Here is a 16761-nt window from a genome sequence, read left to right as displayed (position 1 = left end):
CTATCTGCAGTTGATAAATTACTTTTGGAGAAGTGAGGGACACTTCTGTTTGAAACAAAAGAGCTTCCAGTTTGCTCCGTTTGATAAAATCTGTTTTCAAAGTAGGTATTGAAGGCCAAGTTGAACTTTGGGAGTTACTTTGTGTGGGTGGGAATAGAGATTGCCAGAGGACATTATCCGGTTTGAAACAGTAAGGACATACGGTATGCCAGCTCACATTGCGTAGCAGTCCATGTTATTAAGAAGCAGATAACTGCCGTTAGAAAGCTGTGTGAATGTTGGTCTGATTGTGGGAGTTGGTGTGCTTTTAAGAAAGCACGCACAATTGGGGGCTGTAAGCTTAGAAGCGTCGTGCAGTTGGACATTCTTGCATAGTAATGAATGATTGCCATTGTGGTTCCACTTTTCACCTGTGAGAAAAACTTCGGTATCCTCTTTATGACAGCGATATGTAAATGGAAGAAACCACTGCTCGTGAATAAACGCGCTACCTTATATAATCACATACAACCTGACAAACAACATGTACACCTAGCAGACACAACAACACTACGCACTGTGGGAACCGTGGGGAATGCGGGGAGAGATGGGAGCAAAGTATGTGTGAAGGTGGCAAGTGATTCTCGATTATAAAAGAATACAATGCAAAGTGTTGAGGGGATGTGCCAGACAGACTTGAGTATGCAGAGCACAGACATTTACATGTCAACATACACTGATGGTCTATTGAGTGAAGTCTTCAGTGGACGCAACCATGATAGTACCGTTAGTAGGGAAGATTATGAAAACATACGTGCGTGCCCCCTCCCCCCCAAAATCTTTAGCGTAGTGGGCTGGCTCGGCGTACGCAAGGCTAGCATAGGGGTACGAATAAAAGGCACGTTTCTCTGGGTGTGGTTCTCTTCTGGAATGGCGAACATGTCTGTCAGGTCTGTGCAGCTTACACCGCCATGAGGCTGACGCTGTGAGTGAAGGTGGCTGAGGGAATAATGCTCTCAGCCTGCTGCTACTCATAAACCGTCATGGCCGCTGCGACACACATATGCTTCACAATTCACCTTTCGACACCGTCGTATGTGAAAGAGGGCCCACCACGGTCTGCGAGCTGGGAAGGCTCCTGAGATCAACGCTGGCTACCGCAACACAGACAGACAGCGCCCAGCCTGAGGCCAAGCACCATGAAGTGCTCTGTATACTATTAACACAGTAGTTGAAGAGGTACCAACAGTGGAACGGTGTCTTGGTCCCACAATGGATGATGTTAGAACTGCATCTAAGAGTGCAGATGAAGGTACTCCTTTCGATCAGATGTAACCAACTCTAGGTCCCAACAGTGGAACGGTGTCTTGATCCCACAATGGACGATGTTAGAACTACATCTGAGAGTGGAGATGAAGGTACTCCCTTCGACCAGGTGCAAGCAACTCTAGGTGCCAACAGTGGGACGGTGTCTTGATCCCACAATTGACGATGTCTGATCTTACCTGCTGCTTGTGGCTTTTCACAGAAGTCCCTGCATTGACGTGCATCAGACTCTGTGCTTCCGTAGCTAAGTGCTGCACATGATTATTGTGCTTGGTTGACACCAGTCGGTGGAGTACACTGCGGTACAGCAGGTCCGAACAGTGGAACGGGGTCTTGATCCCAGAATGGACGATGGTATAAATGCATCTGAGAGTGCAGATGAAGGTACTCCCTTCGACCAGGTGTAACCAACTCAAGGTCCCAACAGTGGAACGGTGTCTTGATCCCAGAATGGACGATGTCCGATATTACCTGCTGCTTGTGTGTTTTCACAGAAGTCCCTCCATTGAGGTGTATCAGACTCTGTGCTTCCATAGCTAAGTGCTGCACATGATCATTGAGCTTGGCTGACTGCAGTCCCTGGAGTACACCGTGGTACAGCAGGTCCGAAGAGTGAAACGGGGTCTTGATCCTACAATGAAGAATGTTAGAACTGCATCTGAGAGTGGAGATGAAGGTACTCCCTTCGAACAGGTGAAACCACCTCTACGTCCCAACAGTGGAACGGTGTCTTGATCCCAAAATGGATGATGTACGATATTACTTGCTGCTTGGTTTTGACAGAGCTCTCTCTGTTGAGGTGCATCAGACTCTGTGCTTCCGTAGCTAACTGCTGCACATGATTATTGGGCTTGGTTGATTGCAGTCGGTGGAGTACACCATGGTACAGCAGGTCGGAACAGTGAAACGGGGTCTTGATTCTGTGATTGAGGATGTCAGAAGTTAAAGTTTGTGATGATTTCTGTGTACCCACTGCAATCAGGTGCAACCAACTGCGTGCTTCCGAATCCAACGGCACATGGCTGTGAGGCATTAATGACCACTGCCTCTGGCCTACAGTGCGGTCAGCAGGGCTCACAATTCAGATCGAGTGGTGATTGTTTAATTACAGAATCCATTAGGCAACTAACTATAACGTCTATTGAAATATAGACAATAGCCTTTTAGTATACTTGCTTGAAGAAGTTTTTTAAGATGACTTATAGGTCTAGTACAATGACCAAATTCTTCTTGGTAGTGGTAAAGAACACTGAATAACAGTGTACACAGAGGACAGCAGAGATCGCAATTCGAATTGTTTTGATTTATTTATTGCAGAGTTTTGTGTAATTTATGTTGTTGTATTTTGTGAAGAGGACGTGAGAAAAAGTATTCATGGAAGACTGTGCTCACTACTGCCTTCAATTTCCACTGCACACAGCAGGGTTCACAATTCAGATCGAGTCGCTATTGTAGATGACACAGTCCTGTAGGCATAAGTCATTGCTCCAGTGTGCTCTCTCCGCACCACGCATATGCATCATCACAGGGTCCGCACACAGTTTTTGTTGCTTCGCGTACGGCAAACTGGGCCGCTCAAGTCAACGCCACGTGGCTGTGGGCCCTTGTTGACCGCTCTCTGGCCTACACTGCAGACAGCAGTGTTTACAATTCTGATTGAATCGCCATTGCAGATGATGTAGTGTTGTAGGCAACAGATATTGCTCCTAGTACAGCCCGCCCGCAGCACGCATCATCGCTGGCTGTGCACATGCTGAATGCTTTTGATGTGGCTATCTAAGTGCACTAGACCTGATGGACCCTTTATGATACAATCTTTTTGTGTATTATTTCAGATCTACTGCCTGTATCTTAGTATACCACAAGTTATGGTTGTTTTACGATAGAATCTTTTCTGTATTATTTCACATCTAGTGTCCCTACCTTACTGCAGCACAAACTATTGATCCTTTTATTATTGAATCTCTGTGTGTGATCCAATGATTACTGTTGTAGTTGATGCTAGCTTCAACCATTCCCTGAGGGCTGGTTTACACTCACCCCACACGCATCCAGCACAGACGTCACTGGATATGTGACCCTGGTAATAAAAAGGAGTCGATCGCACGTGCCCGTACCAATTTGCACTATCTATGTGTCCGTGTGTTCATTATGTATGCATGATACTGCCCCTGGGCCGTACCACATTACATTGGGCTGTGGACAGCGTATGCAAACATGTTACCTCTGACAGTGGGGAAAAGTTCTGTTATGTAGCTTTTAGATGCATGGCTATCACAGGTAGAAGGCTGCTTTACAGAGCATGAATATTGATGAAGATGATGGTTGCATGTTGTGTGCACTGTCAGATATGTGTACATAGCAAAAAGTTTTCAAAAAACTCTGTAAGCAGAAGAGGAGTCTCTCATCAAACGCTGTAGAGAGAATGGAGAAAATGGGTGGGGTCCTCCAACTGTTACAATGGGAAATGTTATGAACCAATCAAATGCTTTTCTTTAAGGTCACATGGCAATCGCGCAAGGAGGCCGCACCCGACACGATTTTGAGAAAATATTACCATAATATAAGTTTATTACAGTTAGAAATATATAAATGTTTAAAATATTTTAGATTATCACTTGTTCTCATATACACTTTAAACTTATTTAGATATAGTTTTGAGACAAAAAAAAGAGGAAATTGCATTCCCGGCGTGACACCTTACGTCTATGATGTAACACAGGGTCTGGCAGCGTGAACTTGTCGCATACGTAACACGCAGCTGGTGTGACCCCATACATACATGACGTAAGGCGCAGCTTGGTACTGCGTACCCGTCGCATACCAAAGTAGCAGCCGGCGCAACCACATACGTATATGATGTTACGCGGGACACGATGCTACAAACCTGTCGGATACGAAATGCGCATCATTTATGAGTTTAGCAATATGACAGATAGGATTCACATGCTGAAGGAGCTTGGTACACTACTGGTACGGGACTTCAGTTTTCTCAACAAACAAAAAATAAAAGATATACATACTTTTTTTTAAAGATATAAAACATTACATATTTTTCAAATTAAAAACAAAAAAGGATAATAGAGTTCCAAAATATTTTTTTTTTAAAAAGAAAAAATATAGGTTTTATAAATATTAAAATATGAAATTAACATTTAAAAAACCTTTGAAATTCACTGAAAAAACCATAGGTTTCAGGGACGTTATAGTTAGTTGGACATTTGACTAATATAAACCAGAGAAATTTGCCTGTTATAGTTAGTTGAGCTAACTATAACTCGCGCATCCGCAATGCACTGGTGATGACGTCACATATTACATTACTCATGACATGGTCAGTGACATCACTGATGACATCACTGATAACATCTCAAATGACATCACTAATGACATCACTGATGACATCATCCACCTGATAATCTGATGCACATACTGATGGCCTAATATAAACTTTGATACACCCATTTTTGAAACCATAAACACAACAATGCCAGATACTACATACCACCCACTATTTCCTAGGTCTACACTTGCAGTTACTCATCAATACAGTACTATAATATGCACTCATACACCTATACATACAATCACAGTCTGCCACTCATCCATAGAGTTACTCACACACCTAGTCAGTCATGCAAAGAATCAATCACATACCCATTTACTCATGTATACAGTTATACACACCGACTGCGTTATTTGTGCACATACCACATCACTTATTTATGCAGATACTAACACATACTTACTGTCTTATACAATCACTGATACAAGCAGACACTTTTATACACCCACTCCTTCAAATAACTTACTCTCACGTATAGTCATGTATATACTCTAACACTCACATATACTGCCTTAAAACATATGTAGTTACTCACACATATACCAGTGAGACATTCATTCACTCACCAACACACCCATACACACACTAACTCACTCATACAGCCCTTCCCAGATGTACTTTTGAATCCATACAAACAGTGAATCACCCACTCAGACATGTATGCACAGATTCACACACCCCCCACCCACCCACACAGACACTAAGGCACTCATAAAGATACTCAGACAACAAATCAATAACCCATATAGACACTTCTGTAGCTACTCACCAACCCATGCAGCTGCTTATACACCAACTGAGACACTAATCCAGACTTTCACACAGTTTAGTCACTAACCCATACATTCAGTAACACATGTTCAATCACTCATTTATACAGTCAGGCACGCACAAACTAAATAATCCATTCAGGGACTTGTAAATTCACTCTTTCTTCAATACACCTTGGCATAGCTATATATGAAAAATATTTTAACTTTACAGAAACACACATTCACTGGATGATCTCATCAGTGATGTCATCAGTGATGTCATTTGAGATGTCATCAGTGATCTCATCAGTGATGTCACTGACCATGTCATGAGTGATGTAATATGTGACGTCATCACCAGTGCATTGCGGGCGTGCAAGTTATAGTTAGCTCAACTAACTATAACGGGCGAATTTCTCTGGTTTTATATGAGTCAAATTTCTAACTAACTATAATGTCCCTATGGTTTTTTCAGTGAATTTCTAAGGTTATTTAAATTCTAATTCCTAACTATAACGTCTGTAAAACCTATGGTTTTTCAGTGAATATATATATATATATGTATAACAAAAGCAGATCCCGGTAAGAACAAGATGCTGTCAATCGGGGCGGTCCGAGCACGGGTTACCGGTAACCTCGTATAAAGCGTAACACAAATTCTCTGTAGTCACAGGAGAAAAAACAGACTCCCAATAAGATGCAGAAAATATATTTAATGGCTGCACCCATAACGCGTTTCAGCTTTCGCCTTGATCACGCTCAAAGCAAGTCAGTGTTGTAGCTGCCATTATAAAAGTGCTATACAACATAGAAAGAGGACAAGTGGTCAAAGACAAGTATATACAAAAATATGTACAAACAGGGCGGCCATCTTATCATTGTATGATTCCTCATTAAAGTGCATAGAGTGTTAAGGCACACAATATATACCAATATTTCTTAATTCAGGACGACAAATACTTTAATATCCAAAATTCATCATGAAAACTGTCTGATCATTATAACAATAATGCTCGCAGGCTCTGTCACTGTTGTTGGTTCCTGTGTTCTTGGTGGTGAGGTGTGTCCTGATGAGGATTTTGCAACGGACTACGGGCTACGGACTCCGGGGGATCAGGTCAGGACTGCGAGGCCCAGGGAGCACAGCACCATCCTCATTGTCCGCACCTGGAGACCTCTTCTTGACTCCTCCCCCCCAGAGTACTTTACGCCTCGCGGCCCCCGCTGCGCGGGAGCCGCTCGCAGGCTCTGTCACTGTTGTTGGTTCCTGTGTTCTTGGCAGTGAGGTGTGTCCTGCTGAGGATTTTGCAACGGACTACGGGCTACGGACTCCGGGGGATCAGGTCAGGACTGCGAGGCCCAGGGAGCACTGCACCATCCTCATTGTCCGCACCTGGAGACCTCTTCTTGACTCCTCCCCCCCAGGGTACTTTACGCCTCGCGCCCCCGCTTCGCGGGAGCCGCTCGCAGGCTCTGTCACTGTTGTTGGTTCCTGTGTTCTTGGCGGTGAGGTGTGTCCTGCTGAGGATTTTGCAACGGACTACGGGCTACGGACTCCGGGGGATCAGGTCAGGACTGCGAGGCCCAGGGAGCACTGCACCATCCTCATTGTCCGCACCTGGAGACCTCTTCTTGACTCCTCCCCCCAGGGTACTTTATGCCTCGCGGCCCCTGCTTCGCGGGAGCCGCTCGCAGGCTCTGTCACTGTTGTTGGTTCCTGTGTTCTTGGCGGTGAGGTGTGTCCTGCTGAGGATTTTGCAACAGACTACGGGCTACGGACTCCGGGGGATCAGGTCAGGACTGCGAGGCCCAGGGAGCACTGCACCATCCTCATTGTCCGCACCTGGAGACCTCTTCTTGACTCCTCCCCCCCAGGGTACTTTACGCCTCGCGGCCCCCGCTTCGCGGGAGCCGCTCGTAGGCTCTGTCACTGTTGTTCGTTCCTGTGTTCTTGGCGGTGAGGTGTGTCCTGCTGAGGATTTTGCAACGGACAATGGGCTACGGACTCCGGGGGATCAGGTCAGGACTGCGAGGCCCAGGGAGCACTGCACCATCCTCGTTGTCCGCACCTGGAGACCTCTTCTTGACTCCTCCTCTGACTATTTAAGCCCCGCCAATTCCCCGCGCGAGCGGGACGCGAGTGGGCCGCAGACTGGGGCGAAGCCCGGGCAAAGGGCGGGTCCTCTTAGGCCCTCAGAGGCCGAGTGAGGCCGGGCAGGGCCCGGTTATTTACTTGTTATTCCCTTGTTAATGACTTCAGCACTGTACTTCCCTGGTTATACTGCTATCATGGCCCCAAGCCCTGTTAAAAGTGTTAATGAAATGCCGGGGGTTATGTCATCTGGTCCGCTGGACAACTATTTTAAAAGGGTATTGCCCGATGAGGGTAAGGATAATACTCTGGCCAAACGAAGGACTGAGCGTTGTCGCTCAGTCGAAAATCTAAAGCTTAGGGCTCCTGACGGCCTCATTTCCCAGGTCTCTCTTTGCGTCGGCGCTAGTCCTAACGTTTTGGGTGATCCTCCCATACAGGTGAGTGACCCTCTCTTGCCAGGGGAGTGCACTCCTATACTTAGTGTCCATATGGTTCAGGATAGTAGCGAAATTTCCCCCCATAGTCTCCTTAGTATTCCTGATGTTTTAAACATACCCACCCCCTTTTGTGGTAAACAGGCTAAGAAGAATACCAAGATCTCTAAAGTGGTTAAGACTCAAGGCCCACCACCGAATAAAAGAAGACGTAAGAAAGGGGGGGACCTGGCTAAACCTAAGTTTAGCTACTCCGAGTTTGGGAAGTACTCATTGAAGGCCGTTAGTTCTGCACAAGGGAAAGCAGCTGTAGAGATTTCCATGCTTAAATCGCCTCTCCCTTCTTCAACTGCTATCCTAGTACCCGAGGTGAACCCCACTGAGTTACCCCCTACCCTTGCTGAACCATTGCTATTAGCTGCCCCTTCTGCTGTCCAACAAGATGCTCTGGGCCATCTGATCAAGTCTCTCATCTCTCCCATCATTGAAAGTTTAGTGAGATTGGAGAAAAGACTTGCGGATATAGAATCCGCCATAAGCAGAAAGGTGGACCCGATTATAGATCAGGCGAATGTGGCTGTGCCCACTGACTTAGTACCTATTACTGAGGTACTCAAATCTAACCCCCATTTTACTAAGGTCATACCCCAGCCCACTAACCAGATAGTTTCCAACCACCAAAGGTTATTGCCCCCCACGATTGTGAGTACTTTGGATGAGACTACATCTAGTGACCTTGGGGGGGGGGAAGAGCAAATGCACCCAAAGGGACCTCGTGGGAAGAGAGGGAAAGATCTAGTTATAGCAGATCTTTAATAAACAACATGCCGCAAGTTGATCTGCCCCCTGAAGCTGCGCCCTTGGTGGTTGTTTTGACGGCGGTGCCGCCTTTGGCCAATAACAAAAGAGAAGGGTATACCCAGCTGAAAAACAAAACCATGCATTGGCTTAGTATTCATAGACCAATCGAGGAGAATATTAACGGTGAGATATTATATGTTAGGCGCCTTTCCTGGTTGGGCGGCAGAAGCAAAAACATCGAGGGAGACATTGTCGTAGTACATTTTAGAGACCCACGTGCAGTTGACTATATCCTGAATTGGCACTTAGGAAGTGTTAACAACTGCATCACTCCACGCGCACTAACATATTTTTATCCTAGATCTTTGGTGTTCCCCTCATCCTCTATAAACAAGCAGGCTTTACTTTACCCAAACCCCCCCGACAGTATCCATTCCTAGTCATCAAGCACACGACCCTTACACATCTTTTGTTGCTGATATTCCAAGGTGGAACTTTGTTCCCCCTAGATCTAATAGAAACTTTAACAGGAGATGGGACCTCTCGAGGCCCTTCACTCCTTTGGAGGTAGTGAACCGGTTTGATGTGCTTACTAGCATGGAAGACTGCGATTGAAGATTACAGGCCCCCCAGGGCTCGGAGGGACGAGTGGGCTCAGCTAGCCCCGAGGCCAGTGTTTGTGAGATGTATACAGAGGCCACTGGTTTTGACCCTGGGTTCAAGGGTTTAACCCTGCCAACTGGATTCGATACTGGAGGGATTGTAACCTCCACCCTACCCGTGTCCACGGGCTGCAGTGCTGTAGGTTCTCCACCGTCAAACTCACTATATCAAATAGATTCCATAAATGTCTTCATTCCACAAGTGCTGGATGAGAATGTGGGGGTCTCTTCTGACTTGCATGTAGAAGACAATATGGTTATCCACTTGGTCTCATGGAATGTGGCTGGTTTGCAAAGAAAGTTGTCTCTCCCTGAATGGAACTCTTTCATCGAGAAGTTCGATGTATGTATGTTCCAAGAAACCTGGAGTATGCTCCCAGTACACAAATCCGGTTATACTACCTTTTTCCTGACAGCTCAAGGCTGTGGAAGGGGTAGACCAGCCAGGGGCCTACACGTTTGGATAAAGATTTCTCTGAACTGGGATGTTACTAATCACGACTCTGGGAGTTGGGACATTCAACACATTTCATTTGCGGGACCAAACAAGGCCAGTAGGATTGATTTATTTAACATCTATTCAAGAGGGTCTACGGGGGATACAACTTCAAGCACAGTATCCATTTTAGATCAAGCATTAGCCACCTGTCCCCCCTCCTCCAAAATCATCGTGGGGGGGACCTTAACTGTACCTTTGAGCCCCTTGGTGGTGACGACCCCTTGGGCACTGAGGAGGTGGACTCTAGATGGCGGAAGGGAGGACGGTGGCAGAGTCTCCCCGACCCGCTTTACTATCTGCTGTGATTGCAACAGCGCTTTGCGCTCCCCACTAGCCGGTACCTGTTTGTGTGCTCCTGCACAGTTTAGCTTTTAATTTGTGATTACGACATTTTAAAAACCTTTTGTGATACTTACTGCTAATACTGTGAGAATGTGCTGACTTTCTGACTCTCAGAGGGCTTGTGCTCGATTCTTCCCCTGCCCCGCCCCGGTCCGACACGGCAACCAGTGCCGATTGAGCGGAGGGCGGGACAGGAAGAGCCAGTGACCCCACCCAGACTATCACGCTGCTAGCGCTCTAGCTGATTGCATCAGGCAGGGCATTTAAGCCCTCTCGTCGCCCAAGCGCGCAGCGATTGCGCGCAGGGGGCGCCTTAGTCGCGCCTGAGACGAGCCAGAGAGGAGCCCGTCTGTGCCCGTCCGTGACCGCACGGGGCCAGGGGCCATGACCCCTGTTACCGCGGCACCTCCCGCTAGCGGTTCTGACAGACTCAGGTACTCCTCCAATGACCTATGAAATTTGTGGCACCCGCCGCCGAAAGGTTGCGCTCAGGACCCTGGCTTATGTCCAGGGGGCCCGTTCTCATGTAGGCATTGCCGCTACCAGTCATACCCATGCCCTCCCCTTTCAGGCACATTGACCCCTGAGGACTCGAGCCCCAGGTCCCCTAGGGGCAACAGTATACTATGTAATATAAGATCCCTCCCGAAGCATCACTCGGAGGTTTGGGACCTAATCCACTCGACCCGCCCTGATTTCTGCTTCTGTACGGAGACCTGGCTCAAACCCCATCTGGTCCCTGCCATCACCTTGGGGATCCCTTTGGGGTACAAGATTCTTAGGCTCGACCGCCCTGTCAAAACCGGCGACGGGGTCGCTGTAATTTATAAAGACACTCTCACTGTCACCTTTCTCGACCAATGCTGTACTAGGGACATTGAAATCCTGGTTTTCAAAATTGGTTCCTTTTCACAAGCTTGCTGGAAGGGAGCACTGGTGTACCGTCCCCCTGGCCCTTGTGGCGAGGCTTCGACCCTCCTTCTGGAGACACTAGCTCCTCATATCAGCATAGGGACTAATTTTGTACTCCTTGGAGACTTCAATGTCCACAGTGAACTGGTTGACAATGCAGAAGCGCGCAACCTGCTGGCTGATCTATCTGCCCTAGGTCTTAAACAGTGCAACCAAGGTCCGACCCATCGGGCCGGTCACACCCTCGACTTAATCCTGTCCAACTCGCACTCCCTGACTTGTTATCCTCCAACGCAGGTGGAATGGACCGATCACTTTGTAATTAACTTCTCCCTCTTCACCCTCATCAAAGAACGGTCCCAACCTGCTCCCCTCCCGTTATGGCGCAGGCAGTGGTACAAGGTGTCCGCTGACACTTTCAAAACTACTTTCGTACCTCCCGACTTTCTCCCCTCTGACTCCACCAGTTCGGCTCTGTCTAAATACAATGATGCCTTGATCACGGCGGTCAACCTAATTGCCCCTTTAAGACGCTGTAACCGGCGTTCTGACCGCAGGCAGGAACCATGGTACTCGGACCTACTGCGTGCGGAGAAAAAGGCCTGCAGGAAGTTGGAGAAATCCTGGAGAATCTCATGCAGTATGACCGATAAAGACCGCTATGGCTCAGCCATGAGACTCTATCATAAAAACATCAGAGCTGCCCGTAAATCCCACATTGTCTCCCAACTGTCTGAGGCTGGCAATGACTCTAAGCTACTGTACCAGGTTCTCTGCACATTTACCAAGCCTGTCGCCTGTGACAGTCCAGAAATGCTGACCCAAAAACTGTGTGAGGATACCGCTGGGTTTTTTGCCGATAAAATTGATTCCATTTATCGAAACATCTCCCAAGCAAGCCCACCTATTGAGGAAATGGTCCCCTCTTCTAGCCCCCAGCCCGGAATAGTCGGCGCTGTTTTCGCTGCGCTGTCCTCTATCCCCGAGATTAGCTTGGACCAAGTCAACTCCCTGATCGGGACTATTAAATCAGGCAGCCCAGTGGACCCTGTACCTGCCCGTGTCATGCACCTCATTGGGAGTGTCCTCAGTCCCTCCATTCAGACGGTGATCAATCGCTCCCTCTCCGAGGGACTGGTCCCCCGGGAGTGGAAAGAGGCCATGGTCAAGCCTATCAGGAAAAACACCTCCATCCCCTGGTCAGATATGACTAATCTGAGGCCAATCTCCCTCTTGCCGTTCATCAGCAAATTGATGGAGAAGCATGTGAATCACCACCTTTCCAGCTTCATTGAGCAGACCGGCAGTCTGGACCACTCTCAGTCGGGGTTCAGGCCTAGGTATAGCACCGAGACGGCTCTTCTTTCCGTCACGGATGCTATACGCTTGTCCCTGGACAGAGGGATGTCAGTGGTGTTGGTGCTGCTGGACTTGTCCGCAGCATTCGACACCATATCCCACGCCATCCTCCTTACCAGATTAAAGGAGATTGGTATTGATAGATCCGCCTTGGCGTGGTTCACCAGCTTTCTCTCCGAACGTACCCAGAAGGTGAATATGGGCTCCTTCAGCTCCCCCTCGGCCAGCATCACCAGAGGAGTCCCGCAGGGCTCCTGTCTCAGCCCTACGTTGTTTAACGTATATGTCTCCTCTTTGGCTAACATTATGAGGTCTTTCGGGTTTATGCCCATCTCTTACGCTGACGATACGCAGCTGCTGTTCACTTTTAAAAACTTTACCCCGGAGATAAGACAAGCTTTCTCCAACGGCATGACTGCGATCGCCAGCTGGATGGCCCAGAACTTTCTCCAGTGTAATGTGGGAAAGTCTGAGGTCATGCTATTCGGAGAGGCAAAAATCCTGTGGACCCCTGACTGGTGGCCCTCCAGTCTGGGTCAGGCCCCTTCCCCTAAACAGGTGGTGAAAAACCTGGGGGTCCGTCTAGATCATGATCTCACCCTTGCCCATCATGCCAGCACCACGGCGGGATCCTGCTTCCACATCATTAGCCTCCTTCGGAAGGTGTTCCCCCTTCTACCAGACTATACAAGAAAGACCTTGGTCCAGGCCCTCGTTTTGAGCCGCCTGGACTATTGCAATGGCCTATTTTTAGCAGCCAATGAAGGAGTGCTTAACAAACTTCAGGTGGTTCAGAACACTGCGGCCCGCCTGGTGACCAATGCCCCCCCTAGATCTCCATCCTTGCCCCTCCTCAAGGCCCTCCATTGGCTTCCCATCCGGAAACGGGTGGAATTCAAGATTTGCTGTGTGGTGCACAAGAGTCTTCACAACCTCGGTCCACACTACCTGGCCGAGAAATTTGTATACCACCGCCCTTATCGCATTCTTAGGTCCAGCAATCAGCTATTACTCCAGGTTCCTAGACATAACAAGACCAGACAGGGAGGTCGCGCCCTCTCCATTATGGGCCCGCGTCTGTGGAACAGTCTTCCCCTTTCCCTCAGAGATTGCCCGAGCCATCTAGCTTTCAGGAAACGCCTAAAGACAACCCTGTTCTAGTTGGAGCGCTGCCCTACCTGTTTCTTCACAGCACCGCGCGGGGATACACCTTCGGGTGTGATGCCGGCGCGTTACAAGCCCATAAATAAATAAAATAAATGGTCTATCCCGGCCCTGTCCTTGGCCCCAATTAAAAAGTGGTCATCAAAGGTAATTCAGATCAATGCCCTTACTGTGGAACATAACCTTAGAGCTCTTAATGGCAGGACTCCCTCTGATCCCGACGGTGCGATGACCTTTAACAGGCTCAGTAGCCCATCGAGAATTGATTATATTTTAATAGATGTGTCACTGTGGTGTGATCTAATAGATATGGTGGTGACACCCTCACAGGACAGTGATCACATCTCTTTATGTATGAAGCTAAGATGGGGGAAGCAAAATGACAGCAAGAGGTTAATCCATTTGCGGTCCACCAATGAGGTGGTACCATTCCAAGGTAACCGTAGGTTGAAATGGGATAAAGTTCAATCCCAGGTTGACAACTTGGCAAGGATTAGGGCGTTCATCGTAGATCTGACCACAGAATTGGTGGCCCTCGACCAGGGTCCAGGGAGTGCCCAGGGTAAGTCCTTTGCACAGGCATACAAAAATGTAGTAGAGGAGGTGGGGAATTTTTTTTCAATCCAGAATAAAAAGGGCAGAGGGGACAATAAAAAAATTAATATGACAAAACCAAGTAATCCCTGGTACTCGGCCCAGTGTAAGGCAAAAAGAAACGAGATTAGAGTTGCCCTGCGTAAAAAGAGTCAACCTCTAGTTAGTGTAGCCAGAAAAGAATATGCAAAGGCTTTGGAGCAGGCCAAACGAGAGTGGGAGGAACAATACTGGCAGGATCTCAAAGCAGCTTCCAAAAGGAAGAACCCACTGCTGTTTTGGGAACTGATCAATAAAGCTAGGTTGTGTAACTCTCCTCCACTAGTTAATCACATAACCAGCCAGCAATGGCTATCCCACTTCTCAGCATTGTATGGTGGGTCAGAAGTGGCCCACTCCCCCCCTGATCTTGCTTCTAGGGTTCCCCCCTTACTGCCGGTTGAGGATCTCTTTTTGACTTCTGAGGTGGTGCTGGCTATCAGACACCTGACCCCGAAGAAAGCTGCTGGCCCAGACGGGATATCAGGAGACCTCCTATAGGAAGATCCGGAAATATGGGCTAAACTTATTGCCCAAATAATGAATCTGATCTCCAAGGGATTCCCCGTCCCAGATTCATGGAAGGGAGCGGAGGTGATCACTGTGTTCAAGAAGGGTGCCAGAGAAGATCCTGCCAACTACAGACCGATCAGTTTGATCGACGTGATACAGAAGGTGGTTGGCAGGGTTATTATTATGAGGGTAGGCATCTGGATGGAAGAGAAGCATGTTTTGTCTCACCTCCAAGCTGGGTTCCGCCAAAGGGTGGGCACGATGGACCAGGTCTTCCGCTTCTTTGCGATCTATTGGAAGACAGTCACCATCAACAAAGGTAGCTTATGCCTGGCTTTCATAGATCTCAGGATGGCGTTCGACCTGGTCCCTCGTGATAGGCTGTGGGAAGTTTTAGAGAAGATGGGCTTCCCAGGTTCTCTTCTGGGCTTTATTGTGCAACTCCATGAGGGGAACTATGCGAGGATTAGATGGGGTACTCAAGGTCAACTGACCAAGAGGATACCCGTGAGGAGGGGTGTACGCCAGGGATGTGTTATGGCTCCAACGCTGTTTTCTCTCTTTGTGAATGGAGTGGTGGACCACCTGAGAGAGGTTCCGGCTGATGCTCCATCCTTGGCAGGCGAAAAAATCCCTACACTCCTCTTCGCGGATGACACCATTTTGATCTCCAAGACCCCGTCAGGCCACCAAAAGCTTTTGAATCGCTTTAGCACCTTTTGTACTGAGAGAGGTCTTACCATCAATACCTCAAAAACAAAGCTCATGGCCTTAGCACCCTCTACCAGATTCAGAAATAATCTCTTGCTCAATGGTGAGCCTCTGGAGCTGGTAGACTCTTTCGATTATTTGGGCATTAGGGTTAATAACCGGATGAGCTGGAAAGATCACTTGGCCAAAATGTTGCTAAATTACAAAAGAGTTTCAGGGGCGGTCTTGAGAGAACATCGGGAGTCCAAGAGCAAGCCTGTGGCACCGCTCCTTGCTATTTATGAGGGCCAAGTTCTACCATCTGCCCTATACGGCTCTGAACTATGGGGGTTCGAAAATATTCCAGAGCTAGTTAAGTCTGAAAACAAGTTCTTGAGAGATCTGGTTGCCCTTCCTGCTTCTACTCCGCTAATCCCCTTACGGGCAGACATGGGCAGGCGTCCTCTCAAAGATCTAGTGCGCCTGCACCCACTACTTTTTTGGGTTCGCTTGCGAAGGACTAGGGAGCTTCAAAAGTATGCCGCTGCCCTAGATGAACTAATCTTGCTTAACACTAATAATAGGATTAAGTGGTTGAGCAATCTGAGGCAGATGGTTGTCCTACTGGGTCTGAGTGATACTTGGAAAAGTCAAACACCACCACCCAAGTTAGTGATCAAGCAGCTGTACTGGGATTGGGTTCAGAAAGAGTCCCTCAGTAGAAATCTAGGGGGCTCTCTAACAGAGCGGTTCTTGTCGTTTAAATGGGTTAGGAGTTTCGAACCGTTTCTGGATTTTATAGAGATACCCCTGGACAGAGCACTTTACCTAAAGGTTAGGTTTGGGATTCTCCCGGTTAATGATTTCACTTCGGGGTGGAAAAAGCAGGGTGGCTCACTGAATTCATGCCCAGGTTGCGCAGCTCCTACAGAGTCTGTGGCGCATTTCTTTTTTGCCTGCCCAGCATATAGAGTAGCCAGGAGGACATGGCTAAAGCCGCTATGAAAGGGGTTGGGCCTTAGATGCCATAAAACGGACCTGCGGATTCTCTGCACTGACACGTCTTCTATTGCTATGGTATGCGGAGTAGCCAAATTTCTGGGTAGTGCTTGGCGGTTACGAATGAGGCGTATCAAGGACCCCCCCCACTCCATCTAACTGCGGAAAGGCCCTGGGCAGGATGCCCCCACCCTGTTTGACATTGTTCCCTTCGTACTTCTTATTTTAATGGTGAAATAGGAGTTGTTGGATGTA

The sequence above is a fragment of the Triturus cristatus genome, chromosome 5_2 (assembly GCF_964204655.1).
Source record: "Triturus cristatus chromosome 5_2, aTriCri1.1, whole genome shotgun sequence".
Lineage (NCBI taxonomy): Eukaryota > Metazoa > Chordata > Amphibia > Caudata > Salamandridae > Triturus > Triturus cristatus.
The sequence above is the reverse complement of the archived record's forward strand: the minus strand, read 5'-3'. Positions refer to the sequence as shown.